This window comes from Pseudophryne corroboree, unplaced genomic scaffold (genome assembly GCF_028390025.1).
Source record: "Pseudophryne corroboree isolate aPseCor3 unplaced genomic scaffold, aPseCor3.hap2 scaffold_225, whole genome shotgun sequence".
Classification (NCBI taxonomy): domain Eukaryota; kingdom Metazoa; phylum Chordata; class Amphibia; order Anura; family Myobatrachidae; genus Pseudophryne; species Pseudophryne corroboree.
The window spans coordinates 242,602-267,688 of NW_026968900.1; the positions used below are offsets into that span (position 1 = coordinate 242,602).

At 46.3% G+C, this 25,087-nt stretch overlaps 19 non-coding genes and 3 pseudogenes across 19 annotated transcripts; all 22 read right to left on the minus strand.

The window, feature by feature from the left end:
* Positions 1-211: 211 nt before the first annotated feature.
* Positions 212-352, minus strand: LOC135009228 (U1 spliceosomal RNA; annotated as a pseudogene).
* A 152-nt stretch (positions 353-504) lies between these two features.
* LOC135009075 (U1 spliceosomal RNA) lies at positions 505-668 on the minus strand. The gene has a single exon (XR_010208664.1). It is a non-coding gene; the product is annotated as a U1 spliceosomal RNA (small nuclear RNA).
* Positions 669-1,342: 674 nt separating this feature from the next.
* LOC135009130 (U1 spliceosomal RNA) lies at positions 1,343-1,505 on the minus strand. The gene has a single exon (XR_010208716.1). It is a non-coding gene; the product is annotated as a U1 spliceosomal RNA (small nuclear RNA).
* A 152-nt stretch (positions 1,506-1,657) lies between these two features.
* On the minus strand, positions 1,658-1,821 carry LOC135009041 (U1 spliceosomal RNA). The gene has a single exon (XR_010208631.1). It is a non-coding gene; the product is annotated as a U1 spliceosomal RNA (small nuclear RNA).
* A 674-nt stretch (positions 1,822-2,495) lies between these two features.
* On the minus strand, positions 2,496-2,658 carry LOC135009109 (U1 spliceosomal RNA). The gene has a single exon (XR_010208696.1). It is a non-coding gene; the product is annotated as a U1 spliceosomal RNA (small nuclear RNA).
* Positions 2,659-2,810: 152 nt separating this feature from the next.
* LOC135009064 (U1 spliceosomal RNA) lies at positions 2,811-2,974 on the minus strand. Its single transcript, XR_010208653.1, has one exon. It is a non-coding gene; the product is annotated as a U1 spliceosomal RNA (small nuclear RNA).
* Positions 2,975-3,648: 674 nt separating this feature from the next.
* LOC135009148 (U1 spliceosomal RNA) lies at positions 3,649-3,811 on the minus strand. Its single transcript, XR_010208731.1, has one exon. It is a non-coding gene; the product is annotated as a U1 spliceosomal RNA (small nuclear RNA).
* Positions 3,812-3,963: 152 nt separating this feature from the next.
* Positions 3,964-4,127, minus strand: LOC135009082 (U1 spliceosomal RNA). Its single transcript, XR_010208671.1, has one exon. It is a non-coding gene; the product is annotated as a U1 spliceosomal RNA (small nuclear RNA).
* A 674-nt stretch (positions 4,128-4,801) lies between these two features.
* On the minus strand, positions 4,802-4,964 carry LOC135009110 (U1 spliceosomal RNA). Its single transcript, XR_010208697.1, has one exon. It is a non-coding gene; the product is annotated as a U1 spliceosomal RNA (small nuclear RNA).
* A 152-nt stretch (positions 4,965-5,116) lies between these two features.
* Positions 5,117-5,280, minus strand: LOC135009071 (U1 spliceosomal RNA). The gene has a single exon (XR_010208660.1). It is a non-coding gene; the product is annotated as a U1 spliceosomal RNA (small nuclear RNA).
* Positions 5,281-5,954: 674 nt separating this feature from the next.
* Positions 5,955-6,117, minus strand: LOC135009149 (U1 spliceosomal RNA). Its single transcript, XR_010208732.1, has one exon. It is a non-coding gene; the product is annotated as a U1 spliceosomal RNA (small nuclear RNA).
* A 152-nt stretch (positions 6,118-6,269) lies between these two features.
* LOC135009087 (U1 spliceosomal RNA) lies at positions 6,270-6,433 on the minus strand. Its single transcript, XR_010208676.1, has one exon. It is a non-coding gene; the product is annotated as a U1 spliceosomal RNA (small nuclear RNA).
* Positions 6,434-7,103: 670 nt separating this feature from the next.
* On the minus strand, positions 7,104-7,266 carry LOC135009230 (U1 spliceosomal RNA). The gene has a single exon (XR_010208793.1). It is a non-coding gene; the product is annotated as a U1 spliceosomal RNA (small nuclear RNA).
* Positions 7,267-7,418: 152 nt separating this feature from the next.
* LOC135009023 (U1 spliceosomal RNA) lies at positions 7,419-7,582 on the minus strand. Its single transcript, XR_010208613.1, has one exon. It is a non-coding gene; the product is annotated as a U1 spliceosomal RNA (small nuclear RNA).
* A 671-nt stretch (positions 7,583-8,253) lies between these two features.
* LOC135009156 (U1 spliceosomal RNA) lies at positions 8,254-8,417 on the minus strand. The gene has a single exon (XR_010208738.1). It is a non-coding gene; the product is annotated as a U1 spliceosomal RNA (small nuclear RNA).
* Positions 8,418-8,569: 152 nt separating this feature from the next.
* LOC135009069 (U1 spliceosomal RNA) lies at positions 8,570-8,733 on the minus strand. Its single transcript, XR_010208658.1, has one exon. It is a non-coding gene; the product is annotated as a U1 spliceosomal RNA (small nuclear RNA).
* Positions 8,734-9,427: 694 nt separating this feature from the next.
* Positions 9,428-9,569, minus strand: LOC135009179 (U1 spliceosomal RNA; annotated as a pseudogene).
* A 152-nt stretch (positions 9,570-9,721) lies between these two features.
* On the minus strand, positions 9,722-9,885 carry LOC135009036 (U1 spliceosomal RNA). Its single transcript, XR_010208626.1, has one exon. It is a non-coding gene; the product is annotated as a U1 spliceosomal RNA (small nuclear RNA).
* A 671-nt stretch (positions 9,886-10,556) lies between these two features.
* On the minus strand, positions 10,557-10,720 carry LOC135009157 (U1 spliceosomal RNA). Its single transcript, XR_010208739.1, has one exon. It is a non-coding gene; the product is annotated as a U1 spliceosomal RNA (small nuclear RNA).
* A 152-nt stretch (positions 10,721-10,872) lies between these two features.
* LOC135009080 (U1 spliceosomal RNA) lies at positions 10,873-11,036 on the minus strand. Its single transcript, XR_010208669.1, has one exon. It is a non-coding gene; the product is annotated as a U1 spliceosomal RNA (small nuclear RNA).
* A 694-nt stretch (positions 11,037-11,730) lies between these two features.
* Positions 11,731-11,872, minus strand: LOC135009180 (U1 spliceosomal RNA; annotated as a pseudogene).
* A 152-nt stretch (positions 11,873-12,024) lies between these two features.
* LOC135009185 (U1 spliceosomal RNA) lies at positions 12,025-12,188 on the minus strand. Its single transcript, XR_010208761.1, has one exon. It is a non-coding gene; the product is annotated as a U1 spliceosomal RNA (small nuclear RNA).
* Positions 12,189-25,087: the final 12,899 nt, after the last annotated feature.

Below are 25,087 nucleotides of genomic sequence, written 5' to 3' on the forward strand. Positions count from 1 at the left end.
TGTAAGGCAAGTAAAAGGGTGTGGGCCCTGCAGCACTACCTGTAGTTTGCATTGTGCATTGGAAGGCACAAAGTAAGCAGACGGGAGGAGAAGTCAGGATAGTGCACAAGGGTATAGATGGGAGGGGCTCAAGAAAAAAGAAGTGGAAACAGACAGCAAACTAGGCTGGAGAGAGACCTGAGACAAAGAGATCTAAATTATACGAGAGCCGACCAGGGGAAACACAAATTATGCAGTCAAGGTTCCCACATTTCGGGAAATCGCAGGGGCAGCACACCCAGAGTGCAATGGTGGGCCTTGCCCTGGGAGAAGCACCTTCATGATCATAGTATCTCACCTGGCAGGTAAGTAGGAGTTGGGCTAGAGCTGGGGAGGGTCGCTGCTCGGGCACCCCCCTGTCAAGTGAAGGAGATCCAACTGAGGCAGCACAAGGGAACTCTCGAAAGAAGAACAAGGCTAGAGGAAGATCTGAAACAAAGAAATCTGACTTTTACCAGAGCTGACCAGAGGAAAACACAAACACAGTCCCCCACTACCACAAATAAAGCAGTCGCGTTTCCCACATTTGGGGAAATCACAGAGGTCAGCATACCCAGAATGCAATGAATGAACCTCACCCTGGGAGAACAATCTTCATGACCATGGTATCTCCTATGCAAAATAAGTATGATTTGGAATAGGGCTGGGGAGGGCCGCTGCTCATGCACATCTCTGTCAAGTAAAGGAGATTCAACTGAGGCAGCACAAGGGAACTCTCATCTGGGGACAACAACTGCAGGGAGAACACATATTTTCAGATGAACATGGGAGGGCAGAAGGCTGCCTAATACTGAAGCACCCCCAAACAACAAACCAAATGCAACAACTAGTACAAGCATTCCTGGGGGAAGTTCTGCAGAAGACGGATTTGCATATGGTGATGTCATCCAAGCAGTGGGTCAAAGTTGGCTTCAACCCTCGTCTGCATATGAAAAGAGAAAAGGGGCGTGCAGGGCATGGCGGCCTTTTGCGGCGCTTGGATGACCCCTAGTTCGCATTAAACACCTCCACCCTCCTTCGGTGTGGGGCTCATGTTGGCTATGCCCCAGCCCCTGAAGCATTCAAGCTGATTTCTTGCAGCAGCTGGGCACTGTAACAGCTCCAGAGCTGCTCTGTAAGGCAAGTAAAAGGGTGTGGGCCCTGCAGCACTACCTGTAGTTCGCATTGTGCGTTGGAAGGCACAAAGTAAGCAGAGAGGAGGAGAAGTCAGGATAGTGCGCAAGGGCATAGAAGGGAGCGGCTCAAGAAAAGAGAAGTGGAAACAGACAGCAAACTAGGCTGGAGAGAGACCTGAGACAAAGAGATCTGAATTATACGAGAGCCGACCAGGGGAAACACAAATTATGCAGTCAAGTTTCCCACATTTGGGGAAATCGCAGGAGCAGCACACCCAGAGTGCAATGGGTGAGCCTTGCCCTGGGAGAAGCACCTTCATGATCATAGTATCTCACCTGGCAGGTAAGTAGGATTTGGGCTAGAGCTGGGGAGGGTCGCTGCTCGGGTACCCCCCTGTCAAGTGAAGGAGATCCAACTGAGGCAGCACAAGGGAACTCTCGAAAGAAGAACAAGGCTAGAGTAAAATATGAGACAAAGAAATCTGACTTTTACCAGAGCTGACCAGAGGAAAGCACAAACACAGTCCCCCACTACCACAAATAATGCAGTCAAGTTTCCCACATTTGGGGAAATCACAGGGGTCAGCATACCCAAAATGCAATGAATGAACATCACCCTGAGAGAACAATCTTCATGACCATGGTATCTCCTATGCAAAATAAGTATGATTTGGAATAGGGCTGGGGAGGGCCGCTGCTCATGCACATCTCTGTCAAGTAAAGGAGATTCAACTGAGGCAGCACAAGGGAACTCTCATCTGGGGACAACAACTGCAGGGAGAACACATATTTTTAGATGAACATGGGAGGGCAGAAGGCTGCCTAATACTGAAGCACCCCCAAACAACAAACCAAATGCAACAACTAGTGCAAGCATTCCTGGGGGAAGTTCTGCAGAAGACGGATTTGCATACGGTGATGTCATCCAAGCAGTTGGTCAAAGTTGGCTTCAACCCTCATCTGCATATGAAAAGAGAAAAGGGGCGTGCAGGGCATGGCGGCCTTTTGCGGTGCTTGGATGACCCCTAGTTCGCATTAAACACCTCCACCCTCCTTTGGTGTGGGGCTCATGTTGGCCATGCCCCATCCCCTGAAGCATTCAAGCAGATTTCTTGCAGCAGCTGGGCACTGTAACAGCTCCAGAGCTGCTCTGTAAGGCAAGTAAAAGGGTGTGGGCCCTGCAGCACTACCTGTAGTTTGCATTGTACATTGGAAGGCACAAAGTAAGCAGACGGGAGGAGAAGTCAGGATAGTGCACAAGGGTATAGAAGGGAGCGGCTGAAGAAAAGAGAAGTGGAAACAGACAGCAAACTAGGCTGTAGAGAGATCTGAGACAAAGAGATCTGAATTATACGAGAGCCGACCAGGGGAAACACAAATTATGCAGTCAAGTTTCCCACATTTGGGGAAATCGCAGGGGCAGCACACCCAGAGTGCAATGGGTGAGCCTTGCCCTGGGAGAAGCACCTTCATGATCATAGTATCTCACCTGGCAGGTAAGTAGGAGTTGGGCTAGAGCTGGGGAGGGTCGCTGCTCGGGCACCCCCCTGTTAAGAGAAGGAGATCCAACTGAGGCAGCACAAGGGAACTCTCAAAAGAAGAACAAGGCTAGAGGAAGATCTGAAACAAAGAAATCTGACTTTTACCAGAGCTGACCAGAAGAAAACACAAACACAGTCCCCCACTACCACAAATAAAGCAGTCGAGTTTCCCACATTTGGGGAAATCACAGGGGTCAGCATACCCAGAATGCAATGAATGAACCTCACCCTGGGAGAATAATCTTCATGACCATGGTATCTCCTATGCAAAATAAGTATGATTTGGGATAGAGCTGGGGAGGGCCGCTGCTCAGGCACATCTCTGTCAAGTTAAGGAGATTCAACTGAGGCAGCACAAGGGAACTCTCATCTGGGGACAACAACTGCAGGGAGAACACATATTTTCAGATGAACATGGGAGGGCAGAAGGCTGCCTAATACTGAAGCACCCCCAAACAACAAACCAAATGCAACAACTAGTGCAAGCATTCCTGGGGGAAGGCCTGCCGCAGATGGATTTGCATATGGTGATGTCATCCAAGCAGTGGGTCAAAGTTGGCTTCAACCCTCGTCTGCATATGAAAACAGAAAAGGGGCGTGCGGGGCATGGTGGCCTTTTGCGGCGCTTGACTGACCCCTAGTTTGCATTAAACACCTCCACCCTCCTTCGGTGTGGGGCTCATGTTGGCTATGCCCCAGCCCCTGAAGCATTCAAGCTGATTTCTTGCAGCAGCTGGGCACTGTAACAGCTCCAGAGCTGCTCTGTAAGGCAAGTAAAAGGGTGTGGGCCCTGCAGCACTACCTGTAGTTTGCATTGTGCATTGGAAGGCACAAAGTAAGCAGACGGGAGGAGAAGTCAGGATAGTGCACAAGGGTATAGAAGGAAGCGGCTGAAGAAAAGAGAAGTGGAAACAGACAGCAAACTAGGCTGGAGAGAGACCTGAGACAAAGAGATCTGAATTATACGAGAGCCGACCAGGGGAAACACAAATTATGCAGTCAAGTTTCCCACATTTGGGGAAATCGCAGGAGCAGCACACCCAGAGTACAATGGGTGAGCCTTGCCCTGGGAGAAGCACCTTCATGATCATAGTATCTCACCTGGCAGGTAAGTAGGAGTTGGTCTAGAGCTGGGGAGGGTTGCTGCTCGGGTACCCCCCTGTAAAGTGAAGGAGATCCAACTGAGGCAGCACAAGGGAACTCTCGAAAGAAGAACAAGGCTAAAGGAAAATCTGAGACAAAGAAATCTGACTTTTACCAGAGCTGACCAGAAGAAATCACAAACACAGCCTCCCACTACCACAAATAATGCAGTCAAGTTTCCCACATTTGGGGAAATCACAGGGGTCAGCATACCCAAAATGCAATGAATGAACCTCACCCTGGGAGAAAAATCTTCATGACCATGGTATCTCCTATGCAAAATAAGTATGATTTGGAATAGGGCTGGGGAGGGCCGCTGCTCATGCACATCTCTATCAAGTAAAGGAGATTCAACTGAGGCAGCACAAGGGAACTCTCATCTGGGGACAACAACTGCAGGGAGAACATATATTTTCAGATGAACATGGGAGGGCAGAAGGCTGCCTAATACTGAAGCACCCCCAAACAACAAACCAAATGCAACAACTAGTGCAAGCATTCCTGGGGGAAGGCCTGCCGCAGATGGATTTGCATATGGTGATGTCATCCAAGCAGTGGGTCAAAGTTGGCTTCAACCCTCGTCTGCATATGAAAAGAGAAAAGGGGCATGCAGGGCATGGTGGCCTTTTGCGGCGCTTGGCTGACCCCTAGTTTGCATTAAACACCTCCAACCTCCTTTGGTGTGGGGCTCATGTTGGCTATGCCCCAGCCCCTGAAGCATTCAAGCTGATTTCTTGCAGCAGCTGGGCACTGTAACAGCTCCAGAGCTGCTCTGTAAGGCAAGTAAAAGGGTGTGGGCCCTGCAGCACTACCTGTAGTTCGCATTGTGCGTTGGAAGGCACAAAGTAAGCAGACAGGAGGAGAAGTCAGGATAGTGCGCAAGGGCATAGAAGGGAGCGGCTCAAGAAAAGAGAAGTGGAAACAGACAGCAAACTAGGCTGGAGAGAGACCTGAGACAAAGAGATCTGAATTATACGAGAGCCGACCAGGGGAAACACAAATTATGCAGTCAAGTTTCCCACATTTGGGGAAATCGCAGGGGCAGCACACCCAGAGTGCAATGGGTGAGCCTTGCCCTGGGAGAAGCACCTTCATGATCATAGTATCTCACCTGGCAGGTAAGTAGGAGTTGGGCTAGAGCTGGGGAGGGTCTCTGCTCGGGCACCCCCCTGTCAAGTGAAGGAGATCCAACTGAGGCAGCACAAGGGAACTCTCGAAAGAAGAACAAGGCTAGAGGAAGATCTGAAACAAAGAAATCTGACTTTTACCAGAGCTGACCAGAGGAAAACACAAACACAGTCCCCCACTACCACAAATAAAGCAGTCAAGTTTCCCACATTTGGGGAAATCACAGGGGTCAGCATACCCAGAATGCAATGAATGAACCTCACCCTGGGAGAATAATCTTCATGACCATGGTATCTCCTATGCAAAATAAGTATGATTTGGGATAGAGCTGGGGAGGGCCGCTGCTCAGGCACATCTCTGTCAAGTTAAGGAGATTCAACTGAGGCAGCACAAGGGAACTCTCATCTGGGGACAACAACTGCAGGGAGAACACATATTTTCAGATGAACATGGGAGGGCAGAAGGCTGCCTAATACTGAAGCACCCCCAAACAACAAACCAAATGCAACAACTAGTGCAAGCATTCCTGGGGGAAGGCCTGCCGCAGATGGATTTGCATATGGTGATGTCATCCAAGCAGTGGGTCAAAGTTGGCTTCAACCCTCGTCTGCATATGAAAACAGAAAAGGGGCGTGCAGGGCATGGTGGCCTTTTGCGGCGCTTGTCTGACCCCTTGTTTGCATTAAACACCTCCACCCTCCTTCGGTGTGGGGCTCATGTTGGCTATGCCCCAGCCCCTGAAGCATTCAAGCTGATTTCTTGCAGGAGCTGGGCACTGTAACAGCTCCAGAGCTGCTCTGTAAGGCAAGTAAAAGGGTGTGGGCCCTGCAGCACTACCTGTAGTTTGCATTGTGCATTGGAAGGCACAAAGTAAGCAGACGGGAGGAGAAGTCAGGATAGTGCACAAGGGTATAGAAGGGAGCGGCTGAAGAAAAGAGAAGTGGAAACAGACAGCAAACTAGGCTGGAGAGAGACCTGAGACAAAGAGATCTGAATTATACGAGAGCCGACCAGGGGAAACACAAATTATGCAGTCAAGTTTCCCACATTTGGGGAAATCGCAGGAGCAGCACACCCAGAGTACAATGGGTGAGCCTTGCCCTGGGAGAAGCACCTTCATGATCATAGTATCTCACCTGGCAGGTAAGTAGGAGTTGGGCTAGAGCTGGGGAGGGTCGCTGCTCGTGTACCCCCCTGTAAAGTGAAGGAGATCAAACTGAGGCAGCACAAGGGAACTCTCGAAAGAAGAACAAGGCTAAAGGAAAATCTGAGACAAAGAAATCTGACTTTTACCAGAGCTGACCAGAGGAAAGCACAAACACAGTCTCCCACTACCACAAATAATGCAGTCAAGTTTCCCACATTTGGGGAAATCACAGCGGTCAGCATACCCAAAATGCAATGAATGAACCTCACCCTGGGAGAAAAATCTTCATGACCATGGTATCTCCTATGCAAAATAAGTATGATTTGGAATAGGGCTGGGGAGGGCCGCTGCTCATGCACATCTCTGTCAAGTAAAGGAGATTCAACTGAGGCAGCACAAGGGAACTCTCATCTTGGGACAACAACTGCAGGGAGAACATATATTTTCAGATGAACATGGGAGGGCAGAAGGCTGCCTAATACTGAAGCACCCCCAAACAACAAACCAAATGCAACAACTAGTGCAAGCATTCCTGGGGGAAGGCCTGCCACAGATGGATTTGCATATGGTGATGTCATCCAAGCAGTCGGTCAAAGTTGGCTTCAACCCTCGTCTGCATATGAAAATAAAAAAGGGGTGTGCAGGGCATGGCGGCCTTTTGCGGCGCTTGGATGACCCCTAGTTCGCATTAAACACCTCCACCCTCCTTCGGTGATGGGCTCATGTTGGCTATGCCCCAGCCCCTGAAGCATTCAAGCTGATTTCTTGCAGCAGCTGGGCACTGTAACAGCTCCAGAGCTGCTCTGTAAAGCAAGTAAAAGGGTGTGGGCCCTGCAGCACTACCTGTAGTTTGCATTGTGCGTTGGAAGGCACAAAGTAAGCAGACGGGGAAGTCAGGATAGTGCACAAGGGCATAGAAGGGAGCGGCTCAAGAAAAGAGAAGTGGAAACAGACAGCAAACTAGGCTGGAGAGAGACCTGAGACAAAGAGATCTGAATTATACGAGAGCCGACCAGAGGAAACACAAATTATGTAATCAAGTGTCCCACTATTGGGGAAATCTTAGGAGCAGCACACCCAGAGTGCATTGGGTGAGCCTTGCCCTGGGAGAAGCACCTTCCTGATCATAGTATCTCACCTGGCAGGTAAGTAGGAGTTGGGCTAGAGCTGGGGAGGGTCGCTGTTCGGGCACCCCCCTGCCAAGTGAAGGAGATCCATCTGAGGCAGCACAAGGAAACTCTCGAAAAAAGAACAAGGCTAGAGGAAGATCTGAGACAAAGAAATCTGACTTTTACCAGAGCTGACCAGAGGAAAGCACAAACACAGTCCCCCACTACCACAAATAATGCAGTTGAGTTTCCCACATTTGGGGAAATCACAGGGGTCAGCATACCCAGAATGCAATGAATGAACCTCACCCTGGGAGAACAATCTTCATGATAATGGTATCTCCTATGCAAAATAAGTATGATTTGGGATAGGGCTGGGGAGGGCCGCTGCTCAGGCACATCTCTGTCAAGTAAAGGAGATTCAACTGAGGCAGCACAAGGGAACTCTCATCTGGGGACAACAACAGCAGGGAGAACACATATTTTCAGATGAAAATGGGAGAGCAGAAGGCTGCCTAATACTGAAGCACCCCCAAACAACAAACCAAATGCAACAACTAGTACAAGCATTCCTGGGAAAAGGTCTGCAGAAGACGGATTTGCATACGGTGATGTCATCCAAGCAGTGGGCCAAGGTTGGCTGGAACCCTCATCTGCATATGAAAAGAGAAAAGGGTTATGCAGGGCATGGCGGCCTTTTGCGGTGCTTGGATGACCCTTAGTTCGCATTAAACACCTCCACCCTCCGTCGGTGTGGGGCTCATGTTGGCTATGCCCCAGCCCCTGAAGCATTCAAGCTGATTTCTTGCAGCAGCTGGGCACTGTAACAGCTCCAGAGCTGCTCTGTAAGGCAAGTAAAAGGGTGTTGGCCCTGCAGCACTACCTGTAGTTTGCATTGTGCGTTGGAAGGCACAAAGTAAGCAGACAGGAGAAGTCAGGAGAGTGCACAAGGGCATAGAAGGCAGGGGCTCAAGAAAAGAGAAGTGGAAACAGACAGCAAACTAGGCTAAAGAGAGACCTGAGACAAAGAGATCTGAATTATACGAGTAGCCGACCAGAGGAAACACAAATTATGCAATCAAGTGTCCCACATTTGGGGAAATCGTAGGAGCAGCACACCCAGAGTGCAATGGGTGAGCCTTGCCCTGGGAGAAGCACCTTCCTGATCATAGTATCTCACCTGGCAGGTAAGTAGGAGTTGGGCTTGAGCTGGGGAGGGTCGCTGCTCGGGCACCCCCCTGTCAAGTGAAGGAGATCCAACTGAGGCAGCACAAGGAAACTCTCAAAAAGAGAACAAGGCTAGAGGAAGATCTGAGACAAAGAAATCTGACTTTTACCAGAGCTGACCAGAGGAAAGCACAAACACAGTCCCCCACTACCACAAATAATGCAGTCGAGTTTCCCACATTTGGGGAAATCACAGGGGTCAGCATACCCAGAATGCAATGAATGAACCTCACCCTGGGAGAACAATCTTCATGACCATGGTATCTCCTATGCAAAATAAGTATGATTTGGGATAGGGCTGGGGAGGGCCGCTGCTCAGGCACATCTCTGTCAAGTAAAGGAGATTCAACTGAGGCAGCACAAGGGAACTCTCATCTGGGGACAACAACTGCAGGGAGAACACATATTTTCAGATGAACATGGGAGAGCAGAAGGCTGCCTAATACTGAAGCACCCCAAACAACAAACCAAATGCAACAAATAGTACAAGCATTCCTGGGGGAAGGTCTGCAGAAGACGGATTTGCATACGGTGATGTCATCCAAGCAGTGGGCCAAAGTTGGCTGGAACCCTCATCTGCATATGAAAAGAGAAAAGGGGTATGCAGGGCATGGCGGCCTTTTGCGGCGCTTGGATGACCCTTAGTTCGCATTAAACACCTCCACCCTCCGTCGGTGTGGGGCTCATGTTGGCTATGCCCCAGCCCCTGAAGCATTCAAGCTGATTTCTTGCAGCAGCTGGGCACTGTAACAGCTCCAGAGCTGCTCTGAAAGGCAAGTAAAAGGGTGTGGGCCCTGCAGCACTACCTGTAGTTTGCATTGTGCGTTGGAAGGCACAAAGTAAGCAGACAGGAGGAGAAGTCAAGAGAGTCCACAAGGGTATAGAAGGGAGGGGCTCAAGAAAAAAGAAGTGGAAACAGACAGCAAACTAGGCTGGAGAGAGACCTGAGACAAAGAGATCTGAATTATATGAGAGCCGACCAGGGGAAACACAAATTATGCAGTCAAGTTTCCCACATTTGGGGAAATCGCAGGGGCAGCACACCCAGAGTGCAATGGGTGAGCCTTGCCCTGGGAGAAGCACCTACATGATCATAGTATCTCACCTGGCAGGTAAGTAGGAGTTGGGCTAGAGCTGGGGAGGGTCGCTGCTCGGGCACCCCCCTGTCAAGTGAAGGAGATCCAACTGAGGCAACACAAGGGAACTCTCGAAAGAAGAACAAGGCTAGAGGAAGATCTGAGACAAAGAAATCTGACTTTTACCAGAGCTGACCAGAGGAAAGCACAAACACAGTCCCCCACTACCACAAATAATGCAGTTGAGTTTCCCACATTTGGGGAAATTACAGGGGTCAGCATACCCAGAATGCAATGAATGAACCTAACCCTGGGAGAACAATCTTCATGACCATGGTATCTCCTATGCAAAATAAGTATGATTTGGGATAGGGCTGGGGAGGGCCGCTGCTCAGGCACATCTCTGTCAAGTAAAGGAGATTCAACTGAGGCAGCACAAGGGAACTCTCATCTGGGGACAACAACTGCAGGGAGAACACATATTTTCAGATGAACATGGGAGGGCAGAAGGCTGCCTAATACTGAAGCACCCCCAAACAACAAGCCAAATGCAACAACTAGTAAAAGCATTCCTGGGAGAAGGTCTGCAGAAGACGGATTTGCATACGGTGATGTCATCCAAGCAGTGGGCCAAAGTTGGCTGGAACCCTCATCTGCATATGCAAAGAAAAAAGGGTTATGCAGGGCATGGCGGCCTTTTGCGGTGCTTGGATGACCCCTAGTTCGCATTAAACACCTCCATTCTCCTTCGGTGTGGGGCTCATGTTGGCTATGCCCCAGCCCCTGAAGTATTCAAGCTGATTTCTTGCAGCAGCTGGGCACTGTAACAGCTCCAGAGCTGCTCTGTAAGGCAAGTAAAAGGGTGTGGGCCCTGCAGCACTACCTGTAGTTCGCATTGTGCGTTGGAAGGCACAAAGTAAGCAGACAGGAGAAGTCAGGAGAGTGCACAAGGGCATAGAAGGCAGGGGCTCAAGAAAAGAGAAGTGGAAACAGACAGCAAACTAGGCTAAAGAGAGACCTGAGACAAAGAGATCTGAATTATACGAGTAGCCGACCAGAGGAAACACAAATTATGCAATCAAGTGTCCCACATTTGGGGAAATCGTAGGAGCAGCACACCCAGAGTGCAATGGGTGAGCCTTGCCCTGGGAGAAGCACCTTCCTGATCATAGTATCTCACCTGGCAGGTAAGTAGGAGTTGGGCTTGAGCTGGGGAGGGTCGCTGCTCGGGCACCCCCCTGTCAAGTGAAGGAGATCCAACTGAGGCAGCACAAGGAAACTCTCAAAAAGAGAACAAGGCTAGAGGAAGATCTGAGACAAAGAAATCTGACTTTTACCAGAGCTGACCAGAGGAAAGCACAAACACAGTCCCCCACTACCACAAATAATGCAGTCGAGTTTCCCACATTTGGGGAAATCACAGGGGTCAGCATACCCAGAATGCAATGAATGAACCTCACCCTGGGAGAACAATCTTCATGACCATGGTATCTCCTATGCAAAATAAGTATGATTTGGGATAGGGCTGGGGAGGGCCGCTGCTCAGGCACATCTCTGTCAAGTAAAGGAGATTCAACTGAGGCAGCACAAGGGAACTCTCATCTGGGGACAACAACTGCAGGGAGAACACATATTTTCAGATGAACATGGGAGAGCAGAAGGCTGCCTAATACTGAAGCACCCCAAACAACAAACCAAATGCAACAAATAGTACAAGCATTCCTGGGGGAAGGTCTGCAGAAGACGGATTTGCATACGGTGATGTCATCCAAGCAGTGGGCCAAAGTTGGCTGGAACCCTCATCTGCATATGAAAAGAGAAAAGGGGTATGCAGGGCATGGCGGCCTTTTGCGGCGCTTGGATGACCCTTAGTTCGCATTAAACACCTCCACCCTCCGTCGGTGTGGGGCTCATGTTGGCTATGCCCCAGCCCCTGAAGCATTCAAGCTGATTTCTTGCAGCAGCTGGGCACTGTAACAGCTCCAGAGCTGCTCTGAAAGGCAAGTAAAAGGGTGTGGGCCCTGCAGCACTACCTGTAGTTTGCATTGTGCGTTGGAAGGCACAAAGTAAGCAGACAGGAGGAGAAGTCAAGAGAGTCCACAAGGGTATAGAAGGGAGGGGCTCAAGAAAAAAGAAGTGGAAACAGACAGCAAACTAGGCTGGAGAGAGACCTGAGACAAAGAGATCTGAATTATATGAGAGCCGACCAGGGGAAACACAAATTATGCAGTCAAGTTTCCCACATTTGGGGAAATCGCAGGGGCAGCACACCCAGAGTGCAATGGGTGAGCCTTGCCCTGGGAGAAGCACCTACATGATCATAGTATCTCACCTGGCAGGTAAGTAGGAGTTGGGCTAGAGCTGGGGAGGGTCGCTGCTCGGGCACCCCCCTGTCAAGTGAAGGAGATCCAACTGAGGCAACACAAGGGAACTCTCGAAAGAAGAACAAGGCTAGAGGAAGATCTGAGACAAAGAAATCTGACTTTTACCAGAGCTGACCAGAGGAAAGCACAAACACAGTCCCCCACTACCACAAATAATGCAGTTGAGTTTCCCACATTTGGGGAAATCACAGGGGTCAGCATACCCAGAATGCAATGAATGAACCTAACCCTGGGAGAACAATCTTCATGACCATGGTATCTCCTATGCAAAATAAGTATGATTTGGGATAGGGCTGGGGAGGGCCGCTGCTCAGGCACATCTCTGTCAAGTAAAGGAGATTCAACTGAGGCAGCACAAGGGAACTCTCATCTGGGGACAACAACTGCAGGGAGAACACATATTTTCAGATGAACATGGGAGGGCAGAAGGCTGCCTAATACTGAAGCACCCCCAAACAACAAACCAAATGCAACAACTAGTGCAAGCATTCCTGGGGGAAGGCCTGCAGCAGATGGATTTGCATATGGTGATGTCATCCAAACAGTGGGTCAAAGTTGGCTTCAACCCTCGTCTGCATATGAAAAGAGACAAGGGGCGTGCAGGGCATGGCGGACTTTTGCGGCGCTTGGATGACCCCTAGTTCGCATTACACACCTCCACCCTCCTTCGGTGTGGGGCTCATGTTGGCTATGCCCCAGCCCCTGCTTCAGGGGCTGGGGCATAGCCAACATGAGCCCCACACCAAAGGAGGGTGGGGGTGTTTAATGCAAACTAGGGGTCATCCAAGCACTGCAAAAGGCCGCCATGCCCTGCATGCCCCTTTTCTCTTTTTATATGCAGATGAGGGTTCCAGCCAACTTTGGCCCACTGCTTGGATGACATCACCGTATGCAAATCCGTCTGCTGCAGACCTTCCCCCAGGAATGCTTGTACTAGTTGTTGGATATGGTTTGATATTTGATGGTGCTTCAGTATTAGGCAGCCTTCCGCCCTCCCATGTTCATCTGAAAAGATGTGGTCTCCCTGCAGTTGTTGTCCCCAGACGAGAGTTCCCTTGTGCTTCCTCAGTTGAATCTCCTTAACTTGACGGGGGAGGGGCTGCCCGAGCTGCCACCCTCCCCAGCCCTATCCCAACTCATACTTATTTTACATATTAGATCTCTTGATCATGAAGATTGTTCTCACAGGGTGAGGTTCATCCATTATATTTTAAAATAGGAAGGTACAAATTACATATTTGAATTGCATCTATGTGCTGGATTCAAATGCCCCCCCCCCCTTCCTTTCTCAATTGTGCCCGTCAGCAGCTATTCTAAGGTTGCTGCCAATGGGTGTGACACATTAATTTCTTCTGTGGGGTACACTGGACTCCACAAGGATTCACATTGGGGTGTAGAGTAGGATCTTGATCTGAGGCACCAACCGGCTCAAAGCTTTTGACTGTTCCCAAGATGCTCAGCGCATCCTCCTCTATAACCCCGCTTCCATGAACAGGGAGCTCAGTTTGTAGTTGGTGCCTTCAGTAGCAGGCCACTTAACAGGGGCCTGCCTCAGGCAGCCTATTCTTAGCTATTAATTTTGACAAGAAAAGAAGAACTTGTTTTATGAGAATCTACAAGGGCTGCAGCAGGCTAGGTCTAATAGACATCTTTACTGCAGCTTCATCACTCCCAGCGGCGCTGTATACTCCCGTGCCCTGGTTGCTGGGTCACTGCAGCGGAGGCTCCGGTTTCTTCCTAAGGTCAGTCACACACACACACCGCCCTTCCGGATCACAAGGCCGCTGATTAAGGGGAGCGTGGCCGTAGGGGGTGGGCCGTGTGCGCACTGGGGTGGACACTGATTACTGGGCAGCCGCTCCACTAGCCACCAGGTACAGTTAAGGAGCACAGGTCTGGGGGTTTTTCTCCTATATTAACCCAATTTTGTACTGCCCGCAGCGCATTGTGATAGGTAATAGGGCCTGATTCAGGTTGGATTGCAATCACAATAAGCGATCCAACTGCAAAAATTGCTAAGAGCATACGCATGTGCCTGCATGCGATCGCCTCTGCCTGTCAATCGGGGCAGGGGGGGAGAGTGGGGTCAGCAACACTCCATTTCCAAGTCAGGGATGGAGCAGTGCGGGGGCAAGGCTTCAAAATGGGGTCTGCAATGGAGGAGACACAGGGGGCGTGGTCACAGCGGCTGTATGACATCACATTCAGCCGCTGTGATCACAAAAATGGTGGCGACTTCCTGCGCGCACATACAGTCTGCACCAGCAGGAGGCTACACCATTGTTTATGATCACGCTGAACTGCAGTGCGACTGCAATTACAGCATGGTCAAGAAGGGAGGTGTCATACTGGGTGGCCATGCCCTGTCACTGTGCAGGAGCCAGCACCGCTTACACACTAGTCCCCGGGTGCAGCACCCAACCCCCGGGACACCCGGAGCAACAAAATGTAGATTCAGGCCACCAGGCCACGCCCCTACCTATGAAATCATGCCTCCTTTTTACCATTGCGCTGCTTATTTGCACGCACTGCATTACAATCTCCCTCGACACCTCTCTGGGTGTCACCAGTGATAGTGACACCTCTGCCATGCTTGTAGCAGCTAGTCCAAAGATCTATGCCTCAAGCCCTGAGTGTTTGCCCTTGTGACTTGTTGATCATCATAGCGAAGCAGATGCTTACAGAAAACTGCAGGGGCTTAGATTGAAAATAAAAAAAATTGATGGGTATAAGGTAGAGAGGAGCGGGTTCGGTTCTCCGAGAACCGAATTCCCCACGAACTCCACGTGGTTTACACTGGTCTGAGGCAGGCTCGGTTGTTCCCGCCTGACTCGGAAAACCTGAACAAGGGAAAATGTCATCATCCCGCTGTCGGATTCTCGCGAGATTCGGATATTATATATAGAGCTGCGCGTTGCCGCTATTTTTACTCGTGCATTGAAGAGAGAGCGGAGAGGACGTGGCTATGTTCTCTCAGTGGAAATCTCAATATCAGTGCTCAGTATCAGTGGTTACTTATTGCTGCTCAGTAATACTAGTAGTGTGTCTCTCCTGCTCAGTGTCAGTTCTCAGTAGTATCCTCATCAGTGCTCAGTATCACTGCTCATTGTCTTGTGCTGCATTGTGGTGCTCAGCATACTACAGTACATTACTAATAGTCCAGTGCTGCATCTTGCTGCTCAGTGTCAGTTCTAGTATCCTCATCAGTGCTCACTATCACTGCTCATTGCATTGTGGTGTTCTGTATACTACAGTAATATAGTAACATATAGTAACATAGTTTTTGAGGTTGAATAGAGGCAAATTGCCCATCGTGTTCAACCTGTTTTAAGTTGTGATGATTCTACATACTTGCTGAATAATGTTTTATGACTAGTTAGCTACTATAACTCATGTTACCCCCGGATTAACCATGTTGATATTTTAAGTATTATAACCTTGGATAGCTTTTTCATTCAGAAATGTAGCCATTCCTTTTTTAAATCCAATTACAGAGTCCGCCATTACCACCTTCCCTGGCAGGGAATTCCACATCCTGATTGCCCTAACAGTGAAGAAACCTTTCCTCCATTGCGTTCTGAACTTTCCTCCAGTCGCAGCGAGTGACCACGTGTTCTTTTAATAAATAATTCCTCTGATAACTCTTTGTTATGTATCTTTACATATTTGAAGATATTAATAATATCTCCTCTTAGGCACCTCTTTTCTAGTGTATACATATTCAGCCTAGTAAGTCTTTCCTTATAGTCCAGTACTTTTAGGCCTTTAATCAATTTAGTCTTCAGGATCTCTCGGACTTCCATGAGCAGCAGAGTAGTGCAATGGAAGGATGCTGGGCGCATAACCCAGAGGTCGATTAATCGAAACTATCCTCTGCTATGTGCATTTTTTTTTATAATTAAAGTAATCAAAAACTGGGATTGATATTTTGGCTCTTTTATTTTTACTTAAAGTACAATAACTTTTATCATTTTAATTTGTTTTAATAGTATATTGACAGCATTGTTTTCTTTAAAAAATCCACTTAATTTTCTTTACCCTATTACTGAAATGGTAATTGACAAAAACAAACTACATTGTCACCAGAAGAGCAATGCAAAATGTACAAGTGATATATTAAAATCATCTTCCATCTTGAATTTCAATGATGCATTGGGACAACAATTTTGTGAGAAACATCTTCACCCATAAAGAAAGATTTTCTTAATTCCTTATCTGTGTGCTGATTAGATATTACCTTGTTTTCACATTAAACAGACTTCCACATGAGAAAGCAGCAAGGATGCAGTAACGTTTATGTTTCCTGGTGTCAACCTGTATTATTTCAGTAGACATTGAAATGAGGATGCATCTTGCTGCCTTTCCAATGTAGCAAGTTTAATTCAGTAATAGGTGAAAAAACATTCCTACAAAGGTGTTAATCAGAGACTTGGCTTTGTGGACACTTTTCAGAGAGCAAATTTGTTAGCATAAAAATAAAGTCAGAAAATGAAGAGCTGTTTAATCACTCAATTGGACTTTTCTGCCAGCATAATTTTTTTTTCTCTGCAACCCACTGCTAAATTGTGCTTCCTAGCTGTTTTTTATAAAATCACTTAATCAAATCTAACTCTGATTACATCAGAGAAGGCCAGGTACCCTACACCATAAGAGGGGGTTTGAAATTTTGACTTGTCTACTTAAAGATCACCAAAATCTGATCACAAGGTCAATTACATCCCTGGTTGGGATTGAACCACCAACCTTTTGGTTAATAGCCAAACATGCTAACCGATTGCACCACAGAGACACCTCGTAAAAGTCCATTCTGACAAAGGCTAATAAGCATTCATCTAGAACGTTTCCTAGAAAAACTTTAAAAAGTCAATAATCTGGAGAGTTTTTGTAAGAAACACATTGCTACTTTCCCATGATGAGTGAGTGCTTCAGGATCTCTTGCACTTACATGAGCAGCAGAGTACTGCAACGGAAGCATGCTGGGCCCATAACCCAGATGTAGGCAGATTGAAACTATCTTCTGCTATATGCATTGTTTTTTGTTAATTAAAGTAATCCAAAACTGGGATTGATATTTTGGCTCTTTTATTTTTACTTAAAGTACAATAACTTTTACCATTTTAATTTGTTTTAATAGTAAATTGACAGTACTGTTTTCTTTCAAAAATCCACTTAATTTTCTTTACCCTATTATTAAAATGGTAATTGACAAAAACAAACTACATTGTCACCAGAAGAGCAGTATAAAATGTACAAGTGATATATTAAAATCATCATTCCAGCTTGAATTTCAATGATGCTTTGGTGCAACAATTTTGTGAGAAACATCTTCACCCATAAAGAAAGATTTTCTTAATTCCTTACCTGTGTGCTGATTAGATATCACCTTGTTTTCACATTAAACAGACTTCCCCATGAGGAAGCAGCAAGGATGCAGTGACGTTTATGTTTCCTGGTGTCAACCTGTATTATTTCAGTAGACATTGAAATGAGGATGCATCTTGCTGCCTTTCCAATGAAGCAAGTTTAATTCAGTAATAGGTGAAAAACCATTCCTACAAAGGTGTTAATCAGAGACTTTACTTTGTGGACACTTTTCAGAGAGCAAATTTGTTAGCATAAACATAAAATCAGAAAATGAAGAGCTGTTTAATCACTCAATTGGACTTTTCTGCCAGCATAGTTTTTTTTCTCTGCAACCCACTGCTAAATTGTGCTTCCTAGCTGTTTTTTATAAAATCACTTAATCAAATCTAACTCTGATTACATCAGAGAAGGCCAGGTACCCTACACCATAAGAGGAAGTTTGACATTTTGACTTGTCTACTTAAAGATTACCAAAATCTAATCACAAGGTCAATTACATCCATGGGTGGGATTGAACCACCAACCTTTTGGTTAATAGCCAAACATGCTAACCGATTGCACCACAGAGACACCTTGTAAAAGTATATACTGACAAAGGCTAATAAGCATTCATCTAGAACGTTTCCTAGAAAAACTTTAAAAAGTCAATAATCTGGAGAGTTTTTGTAAGAAACACATTGGTACTTTCCCATGATGAGTGAGTGCTTCAGGATCTCTTGCACTTACATGAGCAGCAGAGTACTGCAACGGAAGCATGCTGGGCCTATAACCCAGAGGTAGGCAGATTGAAACTATCCTCTGCTATATGCATTGTTTTTTGTTAATTAAAGTAATCCAAAACTGGGATTGATATTTTGGCTCTTTTATTTTTACTTAAAGTACAATAACTTTTACCATTTTAATTTGTTTTAATAGTATATTGACAGTATTGTTTTCTTTCAAAAATCCACTTAATTTTCTTTACCCTATTATTAAAATGGTAATTGACAAAAACAAACTACATTGTCACCAGAAGAGCAGTACAAAATGTACAAGTGATATATTAAAATCATCTTTCCAGCTTGAATTTCAATGATGCTTTGGTGCAACAATTTTGTGAGAAACATCTTCACCCATAAAGAAAGATTTTCTTAATTCCTTACCTGTGTGCTGATTAGATATCACCTTGTTTTCACATTAAACAGACTTCCCCATGAGGAAGCAGCAAGGATGCAGTGACGTTTATGTTTCCTGGTGTCAACCTGTATTATTTCAGTAGACATTGAAATGAGGATGCATCTTGCTGCCTTTCCAATGAAGCAAGTTTAATTCAGTAATAGGTGAAAAACCATCCCTACAAAGGTGTTAATCAGAGACTTGGCTTTGTGGACACTTTTCAGAGAGCAAATTTGTTAGCATAAACATAAAATCAGAAAATGAAGAGCTGTTTCGTCACTAAATTGGACTTTTCTGCCAGCATAATTTTTTTTCTCTGCAACCCACTGCTAAATTGTGCTTCCTAGCTGTTTTTTTATAAAATCACTTAATCAAATCTAACTCTGATTACATCAGAGAAGGCCAGGTACCCTACACCATAAGAGGGGGTTTGAAATTTTGACTTGTCTATTTAAAGATCACCAAAATCTGATTACAAGGTTATTTACATCCCTGGGTGGGATTGAACCACCAACCTTTTGGTTAATAGCCAAACATGCTAACCGATTGCGCCACATAGACACCTTGCAAAAGTAGATACTGACAAAGGCTAATAAGCATTTATCTAGAACGTTTCCTAGAAAAACTTTAAAAAGTCAATAATCTGGAGAATTTTTGTAAGAAACACATTGGTACTTTCCCATGATGAGTGAGTGCTTCAGGATCTCTTTCACTTACATGGGCTATTAACCAAAAGGTTGGTGGTTCAATCCCACCCAGGGATGTAATTGACCTTGTGATCAGATTTTGGTGATCTTTAAGTAGACAAGTCAAAATGTCAAACCCCCTCTTATGGTGTAGGGTACCTGGCCTTCTCTGACGTAATCAGAGTTAGATTTAATTAAGTGATTTTATAAAAAACAGCTAGGAAGCACAATTTAGCAGTGGGTTGCAGAGAAAAAAATAACATTTTAAACCTACCGGTAAATTTTTTTTCTCGTAGTCCGTAGAGGATGATGGGGACTCCGTAAGGACCATGGGGGATAGACGGGCTCCGCAGCAGACATGGGCACTTTAAGAAAGACTTTAGATCTGGGTGTGCACTGGCTCCTCCCTCTATGCCCCTCCTCCATACCTCAGTTAGAGAAACTGTGCCCAGAGGAGACGGACAGTACGAGGAAAGGATTTTTGTTAATCCAAGGTCAAGATTCATACCAGCCACACCAATCACACCGTATAACTTGTGATATACTACCCAGTTAACAGTATGAAAACAACATAGCATCAGTCCAAGACCGATGAAAACTAACATATAACCCTTATGTAAGCAATAACTATATACAAGTCTTGCAGAAGTAGTCCGCACTTGGGACGGGCACCCAGCATCCTCTACGGACTACGAGAAAAAGATTTACCGGTAGGTTTAAAATCTTATTTTCTCTTACGTCCTAAAAGATGCTGGGGACTCCGTAAGGACCATGGGGATTATACCAAAGCTCCCAAACGGGCTCCTGCGGATGACTCTGCAGCACCGATTGAGCAAACAGGAGGTCCTCCTCAGCCAGGGTATCAAACTTATAGAACTTTGCAAAAGTGTTTGAACCCGACCAAGTAGCAGCTCGGCACAGCTGTAGTGCCGAGACCCCCGGGCAGCTGCCCAAGAAGAGCCCACCTTCCTAGTGGAATGGGCCTTGACTGAATTAGGCAACGGCAATCCCGCCATAGAATGCGCCTGCTGAATCGTGTTACAGATCCAGAGAGCAATAGTCTGATTTGAAGCAGGGGTGCCAATCTTGTTGGCTGCATACAGGACAAACAGTGCTTCTGTTTTTCTGACTCTAGCCGTTCTGGCCACGTAAATTTTCAAAGCCCTGACCACATCAAGGGACTCGGAATCCTCCAAGTCACGCGTAGCCACAGGCACCACAATAGGTTGGTTCATATGAAAGGATGAGTCCACTTTTAGCAGGAATTGAGGACGGGTCTGCAATTCCGCTCTATCCATATGGAAAACCAGATAGGGGATTTTATGTGATAAAGCTGCTAATTCCGACACTCGCCTAGCGGAAGCCAAGGCTAATAACATGACCACCTTCCAAGTGAGATATTTAAACTCCACCATTTTAAGTGGTTCAAACCATAACCTTAACACCACGTTAAGGTCCCAAGGGACCACCGGAGGTACAAAAGGAGGCTGAATATGCAGTACTCCCTTCACAAAAGTTTGTACTTACTTCAGGAAGAGAGGCCAATTCCTTTTGAAAGAAAATGGATAAGGCCAAAATCTGAACCTTAATAGAGCCTAATTTTAGGCCCAAATTCACTCCAGTTTGTAGGAAGTGAAGGAAGTGGCCCAGGTGGAATTCTTACGTATGAGCATTCCTGGCCTCACACAAAGAAACATATTTTCGCCATATACAGTGATAATGTTTAGATGTCACGTCCTTCCTAGCCTTTATTAGCGTAGGAATGACCTCATCTGGAATACCCTTTTCCGCTAGGATCCGGCGTTCAACCGCCATGCCGTCAAACGCAGCCACGGTAAGTCTTGGAACAGACAGGGCCCCTGTTGCAACAGGTCCTGTCTTAGAGGAAGTGGCCACGGATCTTCTGTGAGCATTTCCTGCAGATCTGGATACCAGGTCCTTCGCGGCCAATCTGGAACAATGAGAATTGTTCTTACTCCTCTTTTTCTTACTATTATCAACACCTTGGGTATGAGAGGTAGAGGAGGAAATACATAGACCGACCGGAACACCCACGGTGTCACTAGGGCGTCTACAGCTACTGCCCGAGGGTCTCTTGACCTGTTGCAATACCTCTGTAGCTTTTTGTTGAGGCGGGACGCCATCATGTCTATCTGGAACAGTCCCCACCGACTTGCAATCTGTGCGAAGACTTCCTGATGGAGTCCCCACTCTCCTGGATGTAGGTCGTGTCTGCTGAGGAAGTCTGCATCCCAGTTGTCCACTCCCGGAATGAACACTGCTGACAGTGCGCTTTGATAAAGCTAAATATTTATCTTATTTAAAACCCTTTGTGAGGTCTAAGAACACTGTACGCTATTTGCGTATGGAGTACCGTAAGGGTACGCTCGTTGCGTAACAATCGCTTAGCCGTGGTCGAGACGCTCAAGCGTCACGTTCGCTCACGGCCAAGAGATCACAGGCAGGCACGCTATTGGCTGCTGACTAACGTAATGGTTCGCTATAGCGTAACGGACGCTGTATCGGGAGCGGGCTGCTCGAGCGATACAGACGCTCACGAGAATACGCTGTTGGTATCGGGCACACTTATAGGTGAGCGACTACCGTAATGCTACGCTATCAGCGTAGCGGACGCTCGAGACCACGAGGAGATCACGAGCGGCGCCGACGCTCACAATGTTAAACCTTTATGTCTAAACCACAAACAATGTAATTTGCTGTAAAACCTTAGTGTAGAGATAGGGTGTAAATGCAACACTGTATAACCTTATTAACTCAAAAGCTGTTCGAGCGTCACCGACGCTCTGAGAATACTTAACACTATAAGAAATACACAAATACCGTGCTTAGGGTCCAACGCCTAATATATATATTATGAATGTTATACTTGCAAAAGAATTAATACAATACAAGTCATACACTACAATATAACATAGACTAACTAACCAGGTAACTACACAGTAAATACAATACAAGTACGTTTAAGAGAAAATGAGAGAAAGAGAAGAGAGAGAGAGAAAGATATGGCCCATAATAACAAGAAAAGACAATATGATTACGGAGAAAACTTACGCACAAAGGAAACGATCACATGCGCCTCTGGACATCCAGCTCCCGATTTTCAGCAATGATAACCGATGAAGAGTGAGTGCTGGATGTGATCGGCCTGTCTATTTATGCCCCACACACAATACAATTCAATGGTCCCTACAATCTCATTGTTCATTGGACACAGGAATTCGTCTTCGCATTATAACAAAAGGTCATAGGTTGATTCATACAGGTGGGCTGTGACTATTTCCAACAGCTCAGGTGGGAGGGAAACTGGGTTTCCCGCCGCATGGATAAGTAAGTGCAAATACAGTAAATGTTCATAAACTTCTTATGTCCATAACTATTCGCACGAGCGATTGATCCGCTTCAAACCAACACCGGAATATTGCTAATTAAATACTCTTCCGATGGATACTAAACACCACTGTATTACTCCTGTCTGACCCTTCGTATCAAACAATGAGGGATCTCTCTGTCCAGGAACATACTACATTAACTAAACTTTCAGAATCTATCAAAGGGACCATAATCTACAAAATGCATTATATGGTGAAAATATGTAACGAAAGAGTCGCCCGCTAGACGCACACAATCTCTACCGTAAATGTGCATACCGTGCGCCTGCGGGTGCCCGCAACAGCGAGTATGCGCACGCACGGTAGAGCGCACGCATGCGCAGCAGGGACACATATGAGGTGCAAATATGGCAGTGTGCATCGTGATATTTTTCTGACTTTGACAGTCCACCCTTTGGCAGTCAACAATAACTGCCACTTCCTAAAACATTTCAAAAAGAGAAAAATATATGTCAGGGGTTAATACATTTACATGGTTGGGTAGGGGAGGAGAGGAGAAGGTAGGAAAAGGGTATGACCTAGTGAGATAGCAGAAGCATGTGTGTATGAATCCATGTTTGGGGGGTCATGTATCATCGTGCCGTACGTGTTTTAAATCAAGCTTTGAGGTATTGCGAAGTATACATTTGAATTCCTTCTTATCCCGTGGTACGGGTCTGTGGATGGGCTGTCAAACTTTACCGAGCTTTTTTCGGATTTTGGTTGTAACAAAAATGGGGAGCACATTTTAGTTGATGATACATGAATGGGGGAATATGTGATTGCTGATATCTGTGCCTGTATTCCCTATACTATGTGTGTAATTACCTGAAGGTTGTAGAGATGAAGAAAATACATAGTTACGGTAAATGCAGTGGTATTCTATGTCAGGTTAATGAACATTCGTCGATTGAGGTCTTGTTTGGTGTCTGTTGAATGCAGTCTTCTTTGTGCTTTTGCCCATAAGGTGCGAGCAAAAAGCTTTGTCAATGTCCATAGATTTACAAAAGTGTTGGGCTAGAGTAATTTTAAAATTTCTAGGGAAACTGGGGATCTATGGCATAGTTCATCAAAAATCTGTGTATAAGGTTGTCAAAACTTCTTCTTTAATCCATCTGTTGTCTGTATATCGGCTCATCAAATTCCTCGTCCAAGTGGGTCTTTTTACCTCAGAGGAAAACGGAAAAACAGGTGAAAGAAACGGACCGTAGAAATCGCATTACAATTTCCTCACTCCTTAAACTCATCACCCTGGTACTTCGTTTGCACTTCGTTAAAGCCTGACCGCATCTAAATATCAAGCCAATCGTTATGATAACACCTAAGATACATAGGAGAAACTTCCCTACATCCATTATAACTCCTTGAGCCCATTCTCCTAAACCGGAGAACCAATTTCGCGGGTTCAACCATGACACCCAACTAGTCAGCTCATTACTCACAGCAGCAAGGGTGAGATTGTGTCTCCTGCGAAATTCCCACTTCAATTGGAGAATATCGTCCATCTTTTGGTCTATGACCTCGACCGGGTCCTCGGTACTATTCGTTATATATGTGCAGCATTTCACGCCGTACTGCGTTGCCAGTGTGACACAATATCCACCTGTTACTGCTGTGAGATAATTGAGAATCATTCTATGCTGAACTAGTTCTGTTTTATAAGCTTGAAGTTCTCTTCCAGTATACCTAAACGTGTCATCATACATTTCTGTGATATTGTCTAACAAATTTGCGAGCGCAGATATGTATTTATAATTCAACACTCCTCTGGCGGTGCGAGTGAGGTCTAACGCAAGTAGAAACTGAATCCCGGTGGATTCATGGATCATGTCAGAGGCCGGGTGCTCTGTTCTTTCTATCAGGTGCCGTTTAACTACGTGCTCGTAATGGGTGTGAGTATAAGGAGTTTGGGCAACACGGTGTATGTCTTTCATTTTGGCATGTGATACAGTCATTACCTCAGGCAATACTTTTCCAATATAACACAATCCTTCAGAGTTTGGGGCAAGCCACTTATACGCCTTCCTCCCGCATATGAAATATGCATCATCGGGGAGAACATATGGGACGGAGTAGGACATAACCATATTACACATTTTCCATGTGAAATCTCCTAACCCTAATTCTCCCATCTGTCTAGTACACGTATCAGCTTGTACGATATGTGCACAGTATCCTGGTGATACCTCTCCAACTCTCGTAATCCTACTTCCTAGGGTATACCTATACCGGAAAGATTTTCCTCTACTGGCTATGTGGCGTATAAGCTCTGTATCTGTCGGCATTCTATCTGCTCTATATGAAAAGGTCATGGTTTGGTTACTCCATGACACTTCCCAATTTCCCGGCTTTCGGGGATTGGAAATGTTAAAACATATGAGGGATCTATCCACATGATATTGGTGGAGCTTCAAACTAGGAGGACTGGAGATATTAAACCTCCTGTCCACCGGTCTCCCACCACTTAGCTCAAGTACCTCCCCTATCGTTAAAGGAAATGGTACTAGTCCTGATTTGCTATGACCTTGAGGTACTTGAGAGCATACCCAACAATCTGTTTGATTTAACACGCTACCCACTAAGG